Below are 12027 nucleotides of genomic sequence, written 5' to 3' on the forward strand. Positions count from 1 at the left end.
TTTACTGGGAGACAGACAGGGGTGACAGCAGAAGCATTTGGTACACTTATGTAGAAAATGCATGTATGATTGTTGATAAACAACCCTATGAAGGATTTTTGGTAGATTTGGGATTGGTCTGAGGGACTAACTCATCCAAACTGGTTTTCTTCTACTACAGTTTTACAATTGCACTTTAAAAGTACTATAGGGAACACTCCAGGGAACATACAAGCATTAGCAATTTCAGTGCAGAAAAATAAAACATAAAAAACCATGTAGAATATAGCATATACTTTGTTGTCTACAGTAGTAGATCAACCCTTATCTTACTTTGAAGCTCCCAGCTCCCAGAAGTGACGTTGACGCAGCTTTAGCAGCAGAAAAGCTATTAGGCTTGTGTTGATAATAATAAACTCCTGGACTATTTTCAAACTTCCAAATGCATCGTTTTGTGAGTACAGACCATATTTGTACTACTGTAGAAGTTTGGTGTCATGGCATGTGATTTTAGTGTGGTAATTTTGGAGATACTGCTAGGTTCCATTAGCGCTTGTACTAAGCTATTCGGGATAACTCAGTAACTCAGCTGATGTTTAGCCAATATCGAAAAAACTGCGGGTGGGCTACTTGGCTGGATATCACGGTTCAAATGACCCCAGGTTGAATCTACTCCGGAGTATCACTTTAAAGTTTAATATGAACCTACAAGAACAACAATATTAAACATTGTGGCAAAACACATCACATAAATCATTTAACAGTTGCCACAAAAATGTCAGTCCCTTTAACTTGAAATTTCCCAGATTTCATATTTATTATGTGTCATGGATTCAAAATCAATCAATCAAGTTCCTTTACAACTATGGACACTTGAAAGCTTTACCCATTTCATGACATTGTTGTGGAAATTTTAGTAAGGCACAGAGTCAGTTATTTTCTGAGGAGATAAGATGCTTTTAATAATATCTTGCAAGAGAGAACAATACAGATCAGAATACAGAGCTGCTCTGAGTCTTAGACGAAAACAAGTCAGTTAATATACAGGTTAATACGTAGTCGCTCCTTTGATATGTTCAAGACTTTGTTATCTATCTTTCCTCCCTTTCTACAGCCAAGGCGCCTCAGTATCGTGCCATCTTCCCTGTCAAACTTCTTAAAGTTGTTCAATCATAAGAGCACAATACCCTCATTGAAAGAGGGAGAAAAGAGAAAAACAAGTGTCTTAAATGAGTTATTACCGGGTGATACAGAGTAACACTCATACAATGTATATGTGAATTAATTTTTCCCTTACAACATTTCTTCATCTGAGATGCTTCTCAGTTCATCGTAGAGTTTCTGCACCATCGTAAGCTCCGCTGAAACGTCTAATGATCCAACAACAGATATTTGCGTCAATTCAATATTTTCAGGATTCTCAGTGATCTACAGAAATGATTCAACAGGTTGCGGCTTTACCTGGGATGGACTTGTAATCCGTCCTAAGCGAGAGCTCGATTGATTTTGTCATGGTTTTTTCCAGGGTTTCCACGATCTCATCCTAATAGAACATCAAAACCTTTAGATCTTATTATAGTCGGAAATCGAGTTAAAGATTAAATGAATAAGACATGCGTATCTTTCTCTTTATAAAAATGGGACAAACCGTCAGTTCTTTCAGCTCGTTCAACATAACTGTTTTAGCCCGATCAAACATGCTGTTCTTCGATTCATATACATGTCTCACAATTGTGTCCCTCATGTTCTGCAGGGAGTCCTTTCCTTTAAACTCTGCAGCTTCTAAAAACAGAGGATTGTCATTTTGATTTTGATTTTCATCACCAATCACACTGAATATGCTGTAAGAGTGCATATCATGATAGAGACATGCTGTATGCCATGACATCTTACTCTAGATCGTTTTCTTGCGGTCACGGATGAGTCTGCTGAGCTTTGTCTTCATTTTTTCTTCCTAGTAAAAATGGAAGAAAAAATATAGTTTACAATTATCAACATAATATGTTTACAGATTCCACCAAAGAAATAAGTAGTAAATCTTCGTTATTGGTCAGCATTTAAGTAACATTTATTTCCCTCAAAGATTATCTCAGTTTTAGCAAACACAAATGTCTGTATTTAACTGATGAACAGGATGGGGCTTTTTCTCATTCTTTACCTCCATCTTGAGAAATATCAGCTGCAGTTCGACATCTTTGTACTTCTGAATCAGCTCCTTTGTGCCCAGTGAGAATGTGCTGATGACCCCATTGAATGCCCCACATTTCCCTTCATTTCTGAAACAAGTTTAAAGGGTTTACAACAGTAGCATACATGTAGATGTAATTAAAACCTCTAATGATAATGTTATGCAAATTATAAAGATCATTAAAAGTTAGAAAATAGGCCAAAAAAGGATGTTATGTGCTCATTCAAGTAATTCTTACAGGATAGTCTTCCTGAATTCCTCATCAATGCTGTCAGTCAAGGATGAAGTTAATTTCATGTTGAAATTTATTTCTTTCCCTTTTTTGGGTTAGTAGCTGCCATTGTTGATGAAAACACTCTTCAATGTCCTGTGAAAACCACGGCCAGTCTTTCTCTGAAGCACAACATCATAAATAATGAAAGAAATATTTTTTCAACACAATGTCAAAATTCACACAATACGTACAGGGTACAGCGAGGAATTCAGGTTTCCATCACATGAACTTTTGGAGTTTTCAACCCCTTCACTAAGGCAGCGGTCAAAGGTCTGGAAAGCATCCTCCATTGCTTTTTTAACCGGGAAAAGATGATAGGTCATGTTTCTCTCAAGTTCTTCACACACCTCTGTTTCATTGCCAACCTAAAATTAAAAAACAAAACCCAGCAAAAGAAAAGTGTTATAGCAATGAAGCTATAAATATTAATGGCTTCTTTATTTGTCAGTTATCAATAATTCAACACCCTTCATGTAAAGAATTCTTTAGGGGCAAGATTCTATGTAAACCCCTGCAGTTTTAAGATTACCATTAAATATTTCTGTATAGATCTAAGATGTCAGCAATCTGATTTTCCCTTTTTTTTTTAATAAATATCAACATAGTTCACTAAAACTTCATTAAAAGTTTCTTAATCTTACCGTTTCTCTCGACCTGGCTGCTTGAATCAGACAGAGAATTGCATGAGCACTATATTTACACGACATCCTCAGATTGCTGTTTTGCTATAATTGCCTAATGTGTGTAGCGGTTTTACACGATATATATAAAGACTTCACCTACCAGTGTCACCCAGTTCTAGAAGTTTCCTCTTTAGGAACTCTTTGGAGCTCACTGTGAACACTTTGAAACAGTCATCACAAGTGTTTCTGAGGAGAACAGAATTTATTTACAAGTTTTGCTCACATTTACTGACAATCTTGGTGTTAGATATTCTGTCAGTATTCAAAATTCATCTTTTTTGTAATTTAGTTTTTTATTATTTTTGGGGGCTTTTATGCCTTTAATGGACAGGACAGTTCAAGAGAGACAGGAAGCAGGGGGCAGAGAGAGGGGGAAAGACATTCAGCAAAGGGCCGTCCGATGCGGGACTCGAACCCCAGCTGCAGCGAGGACTGTCGTGCCCCTACAGGCGCTCTGTACATGGGACGCCTGCTTAACCCACTATGCCACCGACCACCCCAGTTTCTTCATTTTTAAAACCGTAACCATTTTCTGATTTATAGGTCCAAAAAAAAAAGTTAACTATTTGCTGTTTTTCTTTCCTTATCCACACATAAGCAGCTACGTAATACAAAGAAACAGTAAGCCAGCATTGTGGCATAAGCTGAGAAAAGTTGCAAGTTCTGCAACAGATTTCTGCCACGGGCCAAAAGCTGTCAATGAATGAACACAATGAATGTTCCCATAACCATAAGTAAACTGACCGGAGGAGTGGTACAAGCTTAAAACCAAGGCTTTTTTCCCCCCTTTAGATACACCAAAAATGCGAAACATGTGGAGCAGATGTGCCACAGATCTATACCTCCAATTCACATAGAACATGGAGTTGTGTACGCCTCAGTGTAAAAACTGAGCTCTGTTTTTGATAGTGACTCATTTATAGAAATGAGTCCATTTAATTTATATTCAGTTTAGTTAGGTTTCACTAAACTTTCCAAGACTTATCTCATTGGGGAATACCTCCCTTACAAATAGCAGAAATCCCTTACAAATTTCTGCTAAATTACCAGATATGTATATGTACCTTCCAATAATGTGATAAAGGATTTCATTATGTGCAAACGATGTTTGAATTATTTAAATTTGCTTTCATTTCTGTCTGTTTTTCCTCTTCTAGTTACAAAAGGCATCTCAGTGGGAAGCTTACTGGTTACAGCTAAGCCAGGACGTGTCAGACAGCCATTGTGTTTTTGTTAATAAACTAAAATCAAACTCTTTGTATCTCTTTGAATAATTGCATTTCATCCCTATATTGGACTCCTTGGTCCCAGTGATTATAAAGAAATACCTTCAATGGATCGTGACTTAGAGTCACGCGGCCATTTAGTTGGTGTTTGCCATTCACTGGACTCCCCCTGATTGTTGGATTTTCTCTTTCCTTGTTTAGTTAAAAAGGAAAAAAAAGTTTGGGTTTCTCTCAGTATTGCAACATTTTCTTAAAAGGCTTAGTTCATCAAAGATAAAATATATGATTTACTGTGTATCTTATCTTTATCACCTGGGGATGGTCCAACCTGAGGATGAACAGAACAGAGTTTTATGGAGAAGCGAACCTTGCACCAACTTTCTGCTATTCAGAAACTTTTACAGGTGTAATGAATTAAAACTGTCATTCTGTCAAAGATTTCTTAAGCAAAGTCCTGGCAGTATGAGAAATGTAATAACAAATGATGCCAAGCACCTTCTTTGTCCTCGGTCACTTCACAATGAATGCATAAAGATATGTTCACTTATTAAATATTTGTAAATTTCACAATCTTTTACCTTTTAGTATTTAGCCTGGAAATTAAATACTGAACTGAGAGTGATTGGTGAATGAGTGCAGCTGGGGACAATGAATACAGGTGACATGAGTGAAATTAATGAGCAGAACATGGGGACTGAGGGGAAAACAATGGCAAAACCTAACTAAACATGAACTCAAAAACCAAGACATGAAACAATCTAAAACATGATAAAACATAGAACAAAAAACATGGGAAAACCCCATGAATATGACACAAAGTGATGTGAATTGGTGTGAAGTGGCAGCAGGGAACCACATGAACATTATTGAAGCAAAACAAGCTGTCCTGTTAGAGGGTTTAGTTTCGCTTATGGATAAACTGTACTGCACGAGTGTTTGTGCTTTGGGTGTGTCAAACTGACATTTATGTCCTGGAACAGAGTCACAAATGATAAGAGGAATGATGCAGTGTGAATGTGAAAAAAAACAAAACAAAAACCCAACAAGAGTAAAGCTGTAACCCTGAACATTCTTTTGAACACTTACATGCAGTAAGAGCCAGGTGAATCAGAAGTATGATGGCACATTGTGTAACAAGAGCTGATTATAGCAAGAACTGCAGTTTGGGACCATGCAGGAACTGAAAGAAAACAATGAAAAAATAATACATATAATGGTTTGATGCATCCCTCACACTTTGCTCCTGGGTGCTGCTATCAAGCAAACCACAACATAAATGCTTTATTACTGTTTATTTTAAAAACAGTTCCTATCGTTGTCTTAGTTGTAAAAAGACACTGATCACAGTAAAACCTTCCCTGCATTGCTAAAGCAGTTTTGACCTGTCAGGGCATTAACATGGCACCTCTGCAGGTGTACTGTGGCACCCGAATGTTGTCAGCAGATCCTCTGGGTTCTGGGAGTCGTGGGGTAGAGCCTTTGTGGATCGGATTTATTCCAGCACATCAGATTAGGTTTTTGTGTGGTTTACAGGGTCTTTGTTTGTTCTTAGAGGATCCAGAGGATTTACCTACGAGGGAAAATTAAAGGAATCCACTTGCTGAATGGAGAGTTTTTAATTGTACTAAAATCGTTTGGTTGCCTGCTCTCACGCCACTCAAAAAGTTGTTCTTCCTGTCTGTCGGATCACTCTGTCTGTTGTTGTGACGATCAAAATCTGCAGTGAACACTTCATCAACACAAACGGTTATGTTATCAAGTGCTTTATACAATAGATGTACATTTTACACATTTACTCTTTTTTGAAAAAAATACAAGAAGTTCGAGAAAACAATAAAGACAAACCTCCAGAGCAAAGTGTAATGTGAACACATTTCAGTGAAGAACTATCCGATTTAGGGTTTATCTGTTTGGAAATGAACAGTCTTGAGGCAAAAACTGTTTGCTGTATGGTTAGTAAGCAAAGACAACAATAAGTCTCTTAAGATTTAAGGAATTTATTGCAGAATAATAAATTTAACTAGAGTGAACAACCAGCAATAATCATCAAACAGAGTGAGAGACCAAGTCTTACTATTCAGCCGAATAGGGTGCAGCCTCTTTCAACCACGAGGGTTTTAAGAGTGAACAACCAACTGATGCTGAGCTCGCTCATTTTATACAGTGGTGACCACGTACACATATTTATCCAGACAAATATTTGGAAAATCAACCATATGACGTTAAGCATTACTTGCTAAAGTCTTTCATGCAGTTCTGTTGTATAACAGTTCAGGGAAATTATCAAGTGTAACACAACACATGAACAAAAAAAAACTAATTTCCCTTTACAAACAGAATCAGAACCATTTGAGATCATTCTTTCTAAATATCCACTTTTGAATGACAAATGAAAAAATATTTAACAATTTTGTGCTATGTGACATGGGTACTGTAATCACATTTGAATTGATTGAGAATGGACGAAAAAGTAGTGCTAGATATTCTTTCTGTGTGAAAATTCTAACTAGAACTAGTTCCCTATTTGTGATAACTGAGAGGAGTTGAACAAGAATAAAACTCCCAAAACCTTGCACACAGCATCACTCTCAAAGAACATTGAAATATTTATACTTTGTTAAGACTCTTATAAAGAGCAATTGGTGGTCCTTCAAACACATGGGTGCCATATTGATCCTAGATACTAATTGGAATCAGTACAGATTTGAAAGAAAAACAAAAAAGAAAAGAAAAAAATCAGTTATATTACATAAAATACTTGATACTGATTTGCAGGTCCAATTTGCAGAAATTGCTTGCAGAAAGCCTAAACTCCATGTCAAAATCAAACATAAAATATGTGCTATATATTCAGGAAGTTTAAATTTACGCGTCTAATGTCCCTTATTACTATATCTGCTTGTAATCATCTTTTAAGGCACTTTGTATAACTTGATACCCCATGTGTTGCACATCAAAATGTGCAGAATAATCTCAGCCATCACAATGAAAGCGCTAACCAATGACCTGTCTGAGAAGTCGGTGCAGGCTAACTTTGCAGACCTTTAATAAGCTCAGTAAATCTCAAAACCCACTGCATACACAGCAGACATAAAAAACAACAACTATGTAAACTGATGTAAAAATGATCAATATAAACATACAGTGCCCGCAGCCTCCGAAGTGTTAGACAACAGACACAGCAAACTTGACATATAAATGGTTTAAAAGCCAGGGAATAAAAATGGGTTTTAAGACGAGTTTTAAAAATGGGCAGTGAAGGGGCTTGTCTTATGTGAAATGGGAGGTCGTTCAGCGATGTTTAGTTGATGCTGCTGTTTCTCTCCTGCAAATCTGAAACATACAGAGCCAAAACAGCACAGTGAAACAGTGATGGCAAATAGTCACAAGAAACGTTTATATTTTTCTAAAAAATGTGAGGAATATTGAACAGCAGCTTTGATAGACTGCACATTTCAGAGCAGCTGCTGGGCAGATTAGTAATAGTGTCATCAAAAGCATTGTTAACTTTATTCAGGACAATTAACAATTAATGATAATTAACAACCAAGAGCCATTTTCCTGAGAGTTTGACCCAAAGTGTGATGTTTATACAGCTGAGCTACCTTTGAGCTGCTGCCGCTTCACATCGTAGATCTTCTTCACTGTTGCCAAATCATTTGACACTCCTTTGACAGACAAGAAAAAAAAAAGGTAAAAAAACAAAGACTTGCTGCAGATTTTTTTAAGTCAGTAAAGCTTTAACATGATTCTTAGTGTTCTACATAAATGGTAATACTCTGATATGTCCCCCTTTACCTGGGATTGAGTGGTCATCCATCTTTAGTGAATGCTCAATTGATTTCTTCATGGTTTTCTCCAGGTCTCTCAGGATGTCAGTCTAATTCACCATCAACATATTTATTATTTATCATCGAGCCAAATATTGATTGCAAGAATAAATTGAATCAAAGATGAAATAACCATCTGTATGCATGTTCAGAAACTCATAGCTTTATACTGTATATTCCAGTATCTTTCCATGAAGTGACACTTTTGAGTCAGTTTTGCCTTTGGTTTTGTGGTCATTATAGTTAAAGCACATTTACGAATTTCACTTCAAAATAAAGACAAAAAGCTTCTACATGAAATGAAGATATACAGCACAAGTTCTTTTGCAATGATATCATGTTTAAATATTTAAAAAATTGGACAAACCATCAAGACTTTCAGCTGTTTGAGCATAACCGCTTTAGCACGTTCAAACATGTCCATTGAATCTTTTAAATGACTCAAAATCTCATTCCGCATCTTCTCAAGTGAGCCCTCTCCTGTAATAGCTGCAGCTCCTGAAATAAAAAAGAAGACTGCTGTTTAATTGAGCACAATTTCAAAGAATTCAAAAGTAATTCATATAGTGACATGCTGTACATGATGACTGCCTTTCTTACTCTCATAGCACTCTCTCATGCTTTCCTCAATTGTCTTCATCAGACTGAAGTAGATTTTTTTCTTGCGGTCACAAATGATTTTATTCATGTTTTGCTTAGTCTTTTCTTCCTAAATAAATCCAAAAAGTAAACAAAAATAAACATACATTTACAGAATTTTTATCATTTTTACAAGAGAATCAGTAAAAAAAAAACTTTCCATTTGATACTTCGAACTCTTCTCTAAATCTTAGTTATTGCTTTTCTCATCTTTTACCTCTGTCTTGAGAAATGTCAGCTGTAGTTCCACTTCTTTGTACTTCTCAGTCAGTCCCTCTGTGTCAAGTGAAAACCTGTTGATGACCCCGTTGAATGGCCCACGTGTTTTGTCATTTCTGAAACATGTTAACAAGTTTAAATATTTCAAAATGACAGTATTGGGATGTTTGTTTTAATACTTAGTGATCAAACGGTTTTATATGAACATTAAGTTTTACAGGAAAGTCTTCTTTCAAATGACAGAAATCGTACATTTTGTTTAAATAATCTTATACAACTGCATAATGTCGTATTTACCAGGTTTGAATGTTGTCCATAGTTAGAAAATCGGACACTACAGGGTTTAATGTGTTTAAGTTCTTACGGGAAAGTCTTGCTAAATTCATCATGAATGCTGTCCATCAGGTGTGAAGCCAACTTCATGTTGAGGTTTATTTGACGTCCCTGTCTTGTTGTGTGGACGCCGCCCTTCTGGACAACACACTTCAATGTCCTGTGAAAACCACGTCCATCTTCCTGAGTAAAAACAGGACAAAAAGACATTTTGAACACATTCACAGAGTCAAAGTTGACTTGATATTTATAATTTAAATACATACAGAATTTAGGAAGGATGTCAAGTCTCCTTCACATGAACCATTGGATTTTTCAACCCCTCCAGTAAGACATTGATCCAAGATCTCGTAAGCCTTCTCCATTGCTTCTTTAACTAAGGTGAGTTGATGCCTAATGTTTTTCTCAAGCTCTTCACGCGCCTCTTTTTTTTGGTGAGCCTAGAATTAAAAAAGTACAAACACATACAATAATAACTATTTGAAACAATATAGCTATACATTCTAATAGTTTCATTATCTGTTTACATAACTTTGTTGTTTATGACTGTTCTAGTCATGACTAATGAGTAGATCAACAACCTTCATTGAAAAAAATACTTTGGGGTAATATTTGATGTCTTGAATTAAAAGATGGTCATTAAAATCTTATTGCAAGCAGAGGTAAGATTTCAGAAACCTGGCCTTCCCAGGTTTAATAAATGTTTAATTGATATTATATATTAAAAGTCTGTATGTACGTTACTGAAACTTACAAATTTGCTATGAGTTTGCTCTGCTTTAGTTTTTGCATAAATCTGACTGAACATATAAGAGTTTTAGTCTGCTCTTCTCAGCGGGTGTGTTGCAGTGCTATATTTTTTTAATTTCCTCATAATTAATTTAATTGTGAGAAGTATATGATATATGTATATAAGCCTTTATAACCAAACTCAAATCTGTATTTCTCTAGAATTCTATCCTTAATCTATTTGACCTCTTTTTGTTAATAACAATGAATTAAGTTTTATTCATGATCTTACTTTTCTCAAGCTGGCCCCTTGGATCAAAGAGAGAATCCCATAAGCTCCAGACACATAGTTTAATGTCTTTGAGTCATTGATTTCTTTCAGAAAGTCCCGGAGCTTGGGTATTTCTGTGAAAACAAACCCACATTTACATGACATATTTTAGGCAGTCAGATTACTGTAGAGCTATGATTGTCTGCTATCAACAAAGTTTTCATGATTATACGAAGACTTCACCTACCAGTGTCCTCTGGATTTAGAAGTTTCTTATTCAGAAACTCTTTGGAGCTCACTGTGAACACTTTCAAACAGCCTAACCCACCACTGAAGTGTTTCTGGGAACAAACATTTAATCAGTTACACCCATAGACAATATTTTTGATAATTGTTTTTGTCATTACTCAAAGTTCACCTTAATCACAGTTAGATTGCTGAATCCTTCCTTCACTATATTCTTGGCGTTTTCGTTTCGTTTCACTATGAGGTCCCGAACTTCATCTTCTGAGCTATAAGAAGATACAGTTTTAGTTTTTTTTGCATAAATCTGACTGAACACTTGGTTAGATTTTTGCTCTTTTTCCTATTCCATGAGTTTTAGTCAGTCCTTCTTAGTAGGTCTGTTGCAGTGCTATATTTTCTAAATTTAAATTGAATTAATTTAATAGTGCTCCAGGGGCTGGTTAAAGCTGTATGTGTGCCTTTATAACCAAACTCAAATCAGTATTTCTCTAGAATTCTCTCCTTAATCTATTTGGAGAGTTCCTTGGTCTTCATTATAGTCCTCGTTAGCCCTTTTATTCATTGGTCCTATATTAAATATTAAAATTTGTGTATTTTATTTAAATCCATTACACTCTGTGAAAATCGGATAGCATATAAATCGAAATTCCAGTTTGAAACAAAACAAAAAACTGCTACAGAGAGTGAATACGTTCACAAGGCTCTTTATATAGTTGTTTGCGTTAACCCCTCTGCAGACCGTGCAGATCGAAGCGCAGACCGAGCAGTCCCTGCTTCCGAGCAGTAAACACTGTGAAACAGGTGCGGCTGTTGGCAGGCAGCAGCGTGCAGTGATACGACGGGAGAGAAAATAGCACCAAGCGATTGTGAAGTCTGACTTTTTCCTGGAGAACGATTTTGTGATGCAAATGTATTACTCTTTTGAACGCATATTGTTTTGAGAAGCAAAACACTTTATTTTTGTGGCCCCAGAAAATTAGCAACGCCAAAACTCGTCTGGAACTCGGCTCAGAGTACGCAGTAGGGGGTAAGTCAATGTTCATGCATGATTTTGCTAGTATGGGATGTCATACAGCTGCATGTCAAAAGAGGCGAACTATCCCTTTAATCAGAGTTTAACTTGGATATTGTATTTAAATGTGTACATCTTTTTTCACTTACTGATGCTTAAAATCTTCAAAAAGATCAGACTTGGTGCAGATAAAGTGAATGCGCTGACACTCGCCACCATTTCCAATAAGACGACCAGCCCTTTTCAGGATCTTCCAGGATTCTTTGTCAGCTGCTGCTCGATCGATATCAGTGACAGTCCACACAGTAGAGCAGTCTCCAACAATCTGAAAAGACATGATATTGTGTGATTAATAATGATGAATCATCACTGCTTTCTTAAACAAAAAAAATCTTAAA

General features: G+C 36.3%; 2 long non-coding RNA genes across 2 annotated transcripts; both read right to left on the minus strand.

Moving 5' to 3' along the window:
- Positions 1 to 7101: 7101 nt before the first annotated feature.
- On the minus strand, positions 7102 to 8225 carry LOC142371484 (uncharacterized). Its single transcript, XR_012768045.1, has 3 exons — positions 8149 to 8225; positions 7956 to 8018; positions 7102 to 7683 (listed from the first exon to the last, which is right to left on the minus strand). It is a non-coding gene; the product is annotated as an uncharacterized LOC142371484 (long non-coding RNA).
- Positions 8226 to 10624: 2399 nt separating this feature from the next.
- On the minus strand, positions 10625 to 11950 carry LOC142371780 (uncharacterized). The gene is made up of 3 exons (XR_012768116.1): positions 11779 to 11950; positions 10790 to 10883; positions 10625 to 10712 (listed from the first exon to the last, which is right to left on the minus strand). It is a non-coding gene; the product is annotated as an uncharacterized LOC142371780 (long non-coding RNA).
- Positions 11951 to 12027: the final 77 nt, after the last annotated feature.

This window comes from Odontesthes bonariensis, chromosome 21 (assembly GCF_027942865.1).
Source record: "Odontesthes bonariensis isolate fOdoBon6 chromosome 21, fOdoBon6.hap1, whole genome shotgun sequence".
NCBI classification, from domain to species: Eukaryota; Metazoa; Chordata; class Actinopteri; order Atheriniformes; family Atherinopsidae; genus Odontesthes; species Odontesthes bonariensis.